The sequence below is a fragment of the Durio zibethinus genome, chromosome 4, assembly GCF_047325235.1.
Source record: "Durio zibethinus cultivar Kanyao isolate XHJ-2024 chromosome 4, ASM4732523v1, whole genome shotgun sequence".
Taxonomy (NCBI): domain Eukaryota; kingdom Viridiplantae; phylum Streptophyta; class Magnoliopsida; order Malvales; family Malvaceae; genus Durio; species Durio zibethinus.
This window is the reverse complement of record NC_143165.1, coordinates 14,151,939-14,164,384: the sequence shown is the minus strand read 5'-3', so window position 1 is coordinate 14,164,384 and position 12,446 is coordinate 14,151,939.

The following is a 12,446-nucleotide window of genomic DNA, read 5'->3' as shown; positions in this document are numbered from 1 at the left end:
AATTATTTTTGCAGATTGTAAACAAGTGGTTCATCAATGAATTTAATCAATCTATAATTCTAAAAAAAACTCTTTTATTTTTCCAAGTATGTGAAACCAATTCGAAACTTAAAATTTGAATTAAATATATTTACATAAATTTTAGGGGTTGTTTATCGGTGAATTCATTTGGGTAATAATAAAGACAAAAAAAATTAGAGTAAAACAACATATTCAAAGAAAAAACACAAGATCTGGACTGTTGGTTAAATTCAAACAACAGATTCATGATAAAGTTGTAAAACAAAAAGAGGATTATTAGTTACATTCGGGAAGCAAGTATAAAAACAAGTCTCCACTTATCTCATCTAATTAAAGAAAAATCCAACTCTCTCTCTCTCTTTTCAAGTACATAAATCTGACCTATAAAAGCAATCTAACATGGATTGCAAATATGGTTGGGCATGGGAGTTCGTCAGCAAAAGAGAAAACAAATTGAAAGAGAGAGAAAACAAATGTTAAGGAAAAAGTCAAGAGCTTATATGGTTATTATTGTTAGAGATTACCATAGTTTTGATATTACTTATTAAGTGAAAAGCCTCCTATCTAATCACACCAATGAAAGCAAAATTGAATAATTAAATAATCATACAAGAGATAATAATTTAACATGATTCGGTCTAATCGACCTACGTTCACGAATGAGAAACAAGATTCACTAGTTGTAGAGAATTATAAACATACATCAAATCAATCCCTCTTAACAATCATTACCCATAGACCCTTTCAATCTCCTCTAGTTATATGGAATGTTTTCAACCCAAACGAACACGTACCTATGCGCCTATACCTATGTGAACCCTCTCAGTCTCCTCTAGTCCACTCACATACATACAAACATACACACCTATAAGATGTAAGCCTCCAGTAGTCTTATAGGGTGTCTATCCTATAAAATCCTACAACTTTCTTACATCTTTTTTTATACCTAACCCTATAGAGACTTTACCTATTTATAAGCATACATACTTACCTATTAAGAATCATTTTCTTTTTAAAATTTTTTTTGCAAGTCAAACTTGCCTATTAAGAATCTCTTTTCTGTTAGAATTCTTCTTCTGCAAGTTTTTTTGTCCATTAAGCAATATCTGGCCAATCCCAAACAAATCTTTTATAGGATTTGAGTTATTATTTTCAATAATCTTCACCTTGACTCAATTTCTATTAAATCATCTGTCTTCATGCTAGACATGCTTGGCTCTACATGCAACGAAAGTCTCACAATCATCTTCTTTTGTGTGTCTTCACATTTCACACAAATCGATCCTCAATTTTCAAAATTTGAACTTGAACTCTTCTCTTGAATTGAGCTCTTCTAGACTTGCCTCTTCTCATGTCTCGAACCTTCAACTCTTTCCATATCTAGAGCCTTTAGCTTTGATACCACTTGTAAGGAAATCAACACAGCTCTGATACCACTTGTTAGGGATCACTATAGCTATGATACCACTTGTTGATCGAAAAAACCTCATATCCAATCACATTAGTGAAAATGAAATCAAATAATTAAATAATCACATAAGAGACAATAATTTAATGTGGTTTAGTCTAATTGACCTACATCCACGGATGAGAAATAAGATCCACTTGTTATAAAGAATTATAAATATACATCAAATCAATCTCACTTAACAATCAATACTCATAGGCTCTCTCAATGTCCTCTAGTCCTATGGAATATTCTCAACTCAAACAAACACATACCCACGCACCCATACCTGTGTAGACTCTCTCAGTCTCATTTAGTCCACTTATAAATATACACATCCATAAGACGTAAACCTCTAGTTGTCTTATAAGGTATCTATCTTATAAAACCCTATAACTCTCTTACATTTTTTTCTCATATCTAATCCTGTAGAGATTTTACCTATTTATAAGCATACAAACTTACCTATTAAGAATCCCTTTCTTCTTAGAATTATTCTTTTACAAGTCAAATTTGCTTATTAAGAATCTATTTTCTCTTAGAATTCTTCTTCTGTAAGTCTTTTTTTGTCTATCAAGAAATATTTGGCTAATCCCAAATAAATCTCTTATTGTATTTGAGTCATTATTCCTAACAATTATGAGCTTACATGGCAAAAAATACTCTATTTTAAGAAATAAGATTAAAAATACCTTATTTTTGGAAAAAGGATTTTTAATTACCTTAAGATAGGAAAAAACTCTCTTCTTTAGCAGTTAACCTAATTCCAATTATTATAGTAATGATTTTGGATGGAAAGGGCAATTGCCATTTGAATTGGTGTAGGGAACAAGCATGATAGGACGATTGGAGTGCATGTTGAGGCACGAGAAAAGAGCATTATTAATTCTAATTAATGCTCACAAATTAGTTACTTATTTCACTATAAGAAAGGATATTTAGCAACCATATTTTGCAATGACTGAAAATATCATTGTGAAATCTTTTTGTATTTTTTACAATTTTTCATAATCATTGCTTAATTGAATTTTTTAATATTTTATATAATGATAAATTTTATTGTTGTGAATTCCCATTATATTTGTAGCAACAATAAAAGTTGTTGCAAAAATTTATTTTATATGCAATGATTTTTTTTAATGTCATTGTTTAATTTATTTTTTTTAATATTTTACACAATGGCAAAAAGCTGTTACAAAAATTTTTATCATATTTACAAGGATAAAAATTATTGTCGCAAAATGGAATAAATTTGCAATGACTTCTCATAATCTTACTTAACTGATTTTTTTTTATATATTTTATATAACAATAATTTTTATTGTTGTGAATTCCTATTATATTGTTAACAACAAAAAAATTTGTTGCGTTACTTAGTTATATTTCTAACAACTTTATGGTGTCATTGCTTAATCAAAATTTTAATAATTTATACAATGATAAAAAATTTGTTATAAATATTTAATCATATTTATAATGAAAAAATATTTCTTGTATGATGAAATGAAAAAATTATTTTATATAATATAATATTTTTTTCTCATTAATTATAAAAATGAAATCAATTTTGCTAGGAAAATTTTACTCTCAATGTGGTAGGAAAGCCCTTTTTTTTTTCCCTTTTTGTTGCAGAGTTTTGGAAAACAAGTGGATAAGAGTAGGATAATTCATAGTCATTGCTTATTTGAATTTTTTCATATTTTATACATTGATAATTTTTGTCGTTACGAATTTCTATTAATCAGTAACAACAAAAAAGTCATTGTTATATATACTATTATTTTTGTAACAATTTTTCGTTCTAGTTAATTAATCTTTTAAATATTTTACATAATAACAAAAAAAGTTGTTACAATATATATACCATATTCATAATGATAAAAAAGTCGTTACTAAATCTTATTAAATTTGCAATGACATTTCCTTGTTGTTGCATATTTAAATCATATATATATATATTATATTACAACATACAATGTTACATGATCAAAACTGCTTATATGGATGCTTAGGTGGATAATCTCTTTTAATGACACATAGAATAATATTTATATTATTTTGCTTATCAAATAAAATTTTTTAATAAATTATTTAAATTAAAATCAATATCTATTTAAGTTTGAAATTTTTACATAAGATTTGAATTCAAATATAGTAAATCATAATTTATAGTTTTTTAAAATTTAATGGTAGTTTCAAATATATATACTCAATAAAATTTTCTTTTTTATCAAATAATTTTATTTAATAAATTATTTAAATTTAATTTATTTAAATAATTATTTAAATTCAAATCAAAATCTATCAAAAATTAAAAATTATTTAATAGATTATTTAAATTTAATACTTTTCGATAAGTTAATGAATTATTGACTAGAAAGCATATATTTTAAAAGTAATAAAAACTTACATCTTTATATAAAAATATGAGATTTTGAATGTTAATAAAAAAGTTAGATAAAAATATGTTTTTGTTTTGAAAACAATATAATATTTTATTTATGTTCTAATTCAAATATTTTTATATTATATATTTGGTTAATTTATTTGTTTCTCTTTAGTCCATAACTTTTTTTAATTTTGCTTAGATTGATTATAATTAACTTTTTGTATTATATATATTTTTGTTTTATTCATTTCCTCAATGTTTTTATTTTTTGTTCATTTATTAACATATTTGCTTTTATTATTGTATCTATTTAATCTTGACAAATTAATATATAAATTTATATTCTCTATTTCCTTTCGCTATATTTTTTATTATTGAATTTCTTTGTCTAAAATGGATGATATGAGAAGAATGATAATTACTATCATATCTAACTCACAAAAAATACTATCAATTATGTTAAAAATAATTAAAAATAAAAAATATTATAAAAAAAATTTTTAAGCATAACATAAAGAATTATTATTTCCCTTTTATCTAAAAAATAGCTTTATTTTGTTGACATATATGGAAATAATTGTTAGCCTAATAAATTCGTGTAATAATTACTTGAAGTATGTCAAAAATAAAAACTAATAAAAGCAAATAATTATAACAAAATTAATAATTGTGATTTGTTGTTCAATCAAACATATATACACCACCCAATCAACGTTATGATAAAAATAATTATTAATCTTAACTATTTAAATATTCATTATTGCTTTTTTATCAAACAAGAAAAAATGGTAGCAAAATTTTTAGTATTTAGTAAATAAATTGAAGAAAAATTTTTTTAATGAAAAAAGGATTTTTATAATTCTTGAAAATTTACAAAAGTTTAGACTTCTTTTAGATAAACAATATAATTTATAATATATTATGTATAAATTATCATTTAATTATAACTTAGCATTTATAAATATATGATTATATGTTAGATAAATAATTAAAAAATAAATTTAAAATTATGAAAAAATTAATAAAAATACCGCACACTGTACGGGTTTAAAAAGCTAGTTTTTTTTTATATAAAGATAGATTATGTTTTAAAACTCCCGGTGATTAATGGGTTTCTTTCAAAATTCTCATGTGTAGGTTATTTTTTTATCTCTCTAATTTTTTGGGTTTTTATGTTTGAAGTTATTGTGAATTTTATTTCACGTGTGAGATATTTGTTTATTTTTATCCAAAATATTTATTTTATGTTACTTACATGCATGAGAAAACTTATATGAAATTTTTTAGGTGAGATTTATGAATTTTTTTCTAAAAAATGATTAGCCAAAAACTTTAATAAAAAAATTTAAACAGATAAATTGATAGAATTTAATGTGAACACCAATAATATATAAAAAAAAATTATTAAAAATGTTGTTTATATTTCAAAATTAATCAATACTTATTCAATGGTAAAATTTTAGCAACGTTTTTGATAAAAATATCTATATAAAAATATAATATTATAATTTTTTCAAAATTTGCTACTTAATTTATGTAACAAAACCTTTCACTCTATCAGTTTTTATTTTTTATTTTAATTTTTATTTAATTTTTTTAATTAAGAACTTCACGAACCTTATCTAAAAAACTTTCATCTAAGTCTTTCGCTTACACGCAACTGCTTGGTTTTTTCTTTTATTGATTATATATGTGATTGAATTTTGTAAATTCCTAGGTTTCCCGGTATGTATTTGCCTTTTGGATATTGCAATGATGAAATAACCCACAAGTACGAGGGCAAAACTGCTATGAGCGAAGCAGTGTTATGAATCCCTTCGCCACAACAAGTATTACTTCTTTCTACAGCTAATTAAAGTTTTCCAATCCCTATGTTTTTAATAACAATGGCTTTCGTGCTCGTGTAATATTTTGCAGAGTCCTTTTTCAGGTAATGCATATACCAATCTGTTGAAGGAAGCTGAATACTTTATGTGGGCTGGTTCAGAGATGGATTCAGTAAGAGTTAAGGATAATATGTTTCATTCTTGTACTGCTCTTCATTCTGCACATTATTATATTGGTAGCTGAAGTAATTTTTTTTCCTCTCATGTATTATAGGTCCGGGATGTGGTAAAGAATCTGACTGAAGCTCAGAAATGGGCACAAGGAATAAGAGACTGTCTTTCTAAAATTGACAATTGGTCTCCTGGAGGTGATTCTGAGAAAGTTTCACTTAAACGGGTTAAGAAAGTGCTTAGTTTTGATCCTCTGCCCTGTAATGAGCCAGGATATCTCAAGTTGAAGGTGTATTAGTGTAGTGATTGTATTGTTTAATCTTCCCTTTTCTTTTGTCTGCGTATGAGAACTCATGTAGCTGTTTATTTTGTGGAGGATTGCGCTGAAGAGGCCAGTTTGTTGGTTCAGGATATTGATGCTGCTCTATCAACATGCTCCAAGGTGTCTCTAGACATGCTTGTACATATTATTCCAATCGCTTAAATTAAACTTATTAGATTTTCAGAAGAGCTTATAGTTTGGTCTAGAATGATGCTTCTCTTCTCTCCTATGATATTGATAATTATTTTCATCGTTTAAATTCCAGATTGATGAGTTGGAGTTATTGTATTCAAGGGCTTACAGCTCACAAATCCATGTGAAACAAAGTGAGAAGTTATCATAGAAAATATCTTTGGCTAAGTTATATCTTTTTAACATTCATAATTTATTTTTGTTATCTCTGATTGTATATTTTCATTCGGGATCCACTTTCATCGTTGAGGATCTTTAGGTCTGGATAGACAGTGCAAGAAAAGTTATCTCAGTTAAACGTCCTGCAGCGATTGAGGTTGACATTCTTTGCGAGTTAAAATCAGAGGTGATTGAATTTCTTTATCTTGTGAAACAGCTGTCTTCTTTGAAAAAAAAAAAAAGACCTGGGAATACGGTTGTTATTTTCTTTATATGATATTTCATTATTATTTGGATAGATATTGGAGCTTCAGGTCCAAGTTCAGGAAACAGAAATGATTTTTAATCTAGTAAGCCTGGCTGAATCATGTTAGAATCGGTGTACATTAAATGCTTCTGATACTCTAATGTAGTGTTTGGTATAGGATGATCACTTCAAAAATCATGATAATTGAACCATGGTGATTAGATCATTATGTTTATTGATTTAATAATTTAATTATATTTTATTTTAAAATAAATAAATATTACTAATATTTTAGAAATTGTTATCTATAAACAGCCTTAAAAATATTAATTTGTCTAACTATTACAATATGCATTATTATTTTTATATTTTTATAAAAATAACATTTGATTTTTAGTAATACTAAATAGAGTGATCTTTAATTCTTAAGAATTAATCATTATTAATCAAATAAAGTAATTTCAGTGTTAAGATTACTTTAATAATAAAATTACCTCCGATAATTACATTATCCGACTGATCTTGCAAAAGTTTTCAAATGATATCTAAAGGTATTCACTTTGCTCTCTTTTTTTCCACTTATAAGTGTGCCTGAATATTTAAGAACTTGTACTTTGAACTTCTGACTTGTGCGGGATGTTGACGTGCTTCTTCAAGAAATGAAGAGTTTCAGTGTTAACATACCAACAATAATAGTAGATATGTAAAAGATTTTTTAATGATTTTTCAATGATTATAGTCATTTAAATTATTTATTGAAATGACAAAAAACATAATGCTTAAGGTAATTGGCAACTAGATAAGATTATGTTGCATAATATTTTAAGGCAACTAAAATAATATTGTTATATAAAAAATTTTTGCAACTGAAAGAAAACATTCTTAAAATAAAATTAAAATGACATTTTATCATTACGAAATATGATATGTAATTAAAATAATATTATTATGTAAGAGTTTCTATAATCAAATTTTATAGTTGCTAAATTGAAGTTTATACAATGGCATTTTGTCGTTGCAAAATAATTTTTAGCAACTACAATATTATTGTTACGTTAAAAATTTAGCAAACAGAATAATATTATTATGTAAAAATTTTGCAATGATAAAATAATGTTGTATAAAAGTTTTTGTGTCCAAAATTTATTGTTGTTAGAATAAAGTTTATATGACGACATTTTATCATTGTGAAAACATGATTTATACAGTAACAATTAAAAATTGTTATAATGTATATATATATATATATATATATATTTCAATGACAATATAATTTGTGGCATTAACTCTTTTTCAATGGAGTTAATAGCAATGATCTCACAATGACAAAAAATCATTTTAAAAAATATTTAACAAGGATAAAGTGCTATTTTGTAACAATGTTGATCATTACTAAATATTCACTTTCTTGTAGTGTTTTCTCCCAAGAAATTAAGGCTTTTTTGATATTAGGATTCCCATCACAATTACGATTGAAAGCAATATCAATAGTAATCATGCAATTGCAAGTTTGATATGTTTTTCTTATTGAGTACAAATTCACCATAGTCAAAATTTTAAATCGAAATTTTACACATTATTTGACATTGCATTTGGAATTAAATTTAGCAATTGCCATTAAGCAGCTCAATCACATTCATAATATCAGAAGGTTGTTTATTATTGTATTTCTTTTTAAGTTGGAGAATTGCTGCTTAAAAAGAACCTTAATGGTGGTTGTAAGGATTAATTTGATAACTCATATTTGATCAACTATATAAAAAATGAATCGTTTGATTCATTGTATCGTATGTACTGAATGATGGTCTGATTCATTACCTTATGTCAATTTTCTTATGCTAGGAGGAGTGCTAATGTCTATGCAAATAATAACCTTGCTATAGTTGATTGTGAAGTGGGACACCAAAAATTGTGGTGGAAGTCTCTTCCTGAATTCTTTTGTGCCCTCGACACTGTTTCAGATATCTAATGAAATTCTGCTAGTTTCAATTAAAAGAATGTTCACACAAAGCTATTAAACCAGGCACTCAATCACACCAAAACACCATTACAATATGCAACCAATCATAATATAAGTAAGGCATAAGCAATACGAATGGCAACAAATGAAACTTTGTTTCAAATTTAACAAATTACAAAACAATTTTATAGCAAAGATAAGATGTTTATTCTCCATACGACATCAAATGGATTTCACACTCCCACCATCTTTTATATAGAGTAATTGTTAGGAAAATGGGGTCCAGTCTCATGTAAGTGGTTTTGGACCAAGTAAAGGCCATGGGCCTTGATATTTTATTTTACACAGAGCCCTAGCTACTTAATAAAAAAAAAGAGGTGGGGTTGTTTTAGGTGTGAGTCGAAAACCAAGCAGAGAAAGAAGAAAAGCCAGGAAAAGCAGAGAGAGAAAAAGGAGAAGGGAGAGTTGGTTGAACGGAAGTCGATCCGTGGTCCGATTGAGTTGGAACCTTGTCAGGAGGTTTATGATTCAGAGTTGTACATTCTGAACGGTGAAGATCGGGTTTGAAGCTCTCCAGGAACAAATCTAGGGTGTATTTGTTGAGTCACTTATTTGGTGAGATTTCTCCAATTGTTTCTCTAGTTGTTGATTAGCTCTAGTTTTAGCTAGAGAAGAACTTTGTATAGCTATTATTTGATAGTGAAGATTTTTCTGGTGGCCCGTGGTTTTTTCCCTCTACACTGGAGGGTTTTCCACGTAAATCTTGGTGTGCTTTATTTTTCCTACGTATTTGATTATTGATTGCTGTCTATTGCTTCTGTATTGTTGTGATTATTGCTTCAGGCGCAACAAGTGGTATCAGAGCGAGGGTTATTTTGAGACATCGATACAGAAGCAACCCAGGATAGAAGTAAATTCTATTTGAGATCATAGAGGGTGATACAGGTTCTATGATAAAATTGACAGCATCGAATTATTCAATTTGGAAGCCTATGATGGAGGATCATCTATACTGCAAAGATTTGTATGAGCCAGTATTGAGTGATTCGGCTAAACCAACGGATATGAAAAATGAAAGCTGAAAGAAGCTAGGTAGAAAAACGCTGGCTACAATCAGAAAATGGGTTGATATCAGTGTGTTCCATCATGTAGCGCAGGAATCAGATGCTCACATTGTTTGAGAAAAATTGACAGCATTGTATGAGAGAAAAACAGGTATGAATAAAGTTATGCTTGTTAAAAAGATTGCAACTTTACAGTACAGGGATGGACGATCTGTTACAGAGCACTTGAGTGATTTTCAAGATATATTTAATCGGATGACGACTATGGAACTTAAGATGGATGATGAAATGAAGGCATTATTTCTTTTGGGTTCATTGCCAGACAGCTGGAATACTCTAGTTGTGACTGTTCTTAATTCAGCTCCTAATTATAAGGTGACATTGGAGATGGTAAAGAACAGTATGCTTAATGAAGAAGCGAGGCGAAAAGATGTAGACCCTGGGAATCAAGCTCTGGTCACAGAGAACATGGGTAGAAACATCGACAGAGGTCAAGACTCAAAAGGCCGTGGTAAGTCTAAACATAGATCCAAGTCTAGAGGTAAAGTGAAGTGTTTCCATTGTGGTAAGACGGGTCATATAAAACGAAACTGTAGAATCTTAAAGCAAGAGCGAAAAGATGAGAAAAGCAAGAGTTCAGATGATGGCAATGTTGCAGCAGTGAATTCAGATAGTGATTCAGTTACTTTGATTTGTACACATCGTGATTGTAATCATGTTAGTGATCCTGACATTGAGTGGATAGTTGACACAGGGGCGGCATATCATTGTGTTCCTAAAAGAGAGTTGTTTACAACTTACAAAGCTGGAGACTTTGGTTGTACCAAGATGAGAAACAAGAGTGTGTCGCAGATTATTGAGATTGGTGATATTGTTGTACAAACTAGTATAGGCTGCATGTTGACTTTGAGGGATGTCAGACACATTCCAGATATGAGAATGAACTTGCTTGCTATTAATGTCCTTGATAAGGAGGGATATGAAAGTCGACAAAAGAATGGACAGTGGAAGCTTCTTAAAGGATCTATGATAGTTGCAAGGGGAAAACTATGCTGCACAATGTATAAGACATGGATGCAATTGAACGGTAACCAGGTAAATACCGTTGAAAATGATGCTTCAGCAAACTTGTGGCACAGGAGGCTGGCACACATGAGTGAAAAAGGGTTACAGGTTTTGACAAGGCAGTCTCTCATTCCTTTGACCAAAGGTATGTCTCTCGATTCATGTGATTATTGTTTGTTTGGTAAGCATCATAGAGTTTCTTTTCGTAAAAGTTCTCAGAGAAAAGAAAATAGATTGGAATTAATTTATTCTGATGTATGTGGTCCCATTGAGGTTGAGTCATTAGGTGGTAGTAGATATTTTGTTACTTTTATTGATAATGCTTCACGTAAGACTTGGGTGTATATGTTGAAATACAAAAGTCAGGTATTGCAGTATTTTCAAAAATTTCATGCCATGGTTGAAAGGATGACAGGGTTACCCTTGAAGTGTATTCGAACTGATAATGGTAGGGAATACACATCTAAAGGCTTTGAAGAGTATTGTTCAAAGCATGAGATCAGGCATGAGAGGACAGAACCTGGAACACCACAGCATAATGGTATAGCTGAAAGAATGAATCGCACCATTGTGGAAAAAGTCAGATGTATGTTGAGGATGACAAAATTACCAAAGCCATTCTGGGGTGAAGCAGTCAACACAGCTTGTTATTTACTTAACAGGTCACCATCAGTTCCTTTGGGCTTTGACATTCCAGAAAGAGTGTGGACAGGGAAAGATACTTAATACTCTCACTTGAAAGTTTTTGGGTGTAAAGCATTCATGCATGTGCCAAAAGAGCAGAGGTCAAAGCTTGACAGTAAAGCTACATAGTGTGTGTTTGTAGGATATGGTGATGAGGAATTTGGCTACAGGGTATGGGATCCAGTAAAGAGAAAGACAGTCAGAAGCAGAGATGTGGTCTTTCATGAAAAAGAAACCATAACAGATCTTCAGAAAAATGAGAAGACTACACGAGTTACTATTGAGTGTGATGTTTCAACACCGACAGGGATTTCACAAGAAAGAGCCACAGATGGTGAAAATGAGCCAAAAACAGAACTTGGGGATATGAATGAGCCAGCCACAGTTGGTGATGAGCCAGATGCTATTAGTTTTGAGCAGGGGGAGCAATCCTCTCTACCTGAGAGTGTTGAGCAGGAGGAGCTACCTTCAGCATCAAGTGATGTAGAGTCTCAGCCCAGGAGATCTACTAGAGAGCGCAGGCCATCTACCAGGTATCCAAGTTCAGATTTTATTTTAGTTACCAGTGAAGGGGAGCTAGAAAGCTTTCAAGATGTGCAGGCTACTCCAGATAGAGAGCACTGGTTAAAAGCAATGAAAGAAGAGATGGAGTCATTGCGAAAGAATGGTACTTATGATCTTGTTAAACTTCCAACAGGGAAGAGGCCATTAAAGAATAAATGGGTGTTCAAGTTGAAAAAGGATGGTGACAAACTAGTGAGGTACAAAGCTCGATTGGTAGTAAAAGGTTTTTCTCAGAAACCAGGCATTGATTTTGATGAGATTTTTGCTCCAGTTGTAAAAATGAGTTCTATTCGAGTGGTACTGGGATTGGTAGCTAGTTTGAATCTTGAACTTGA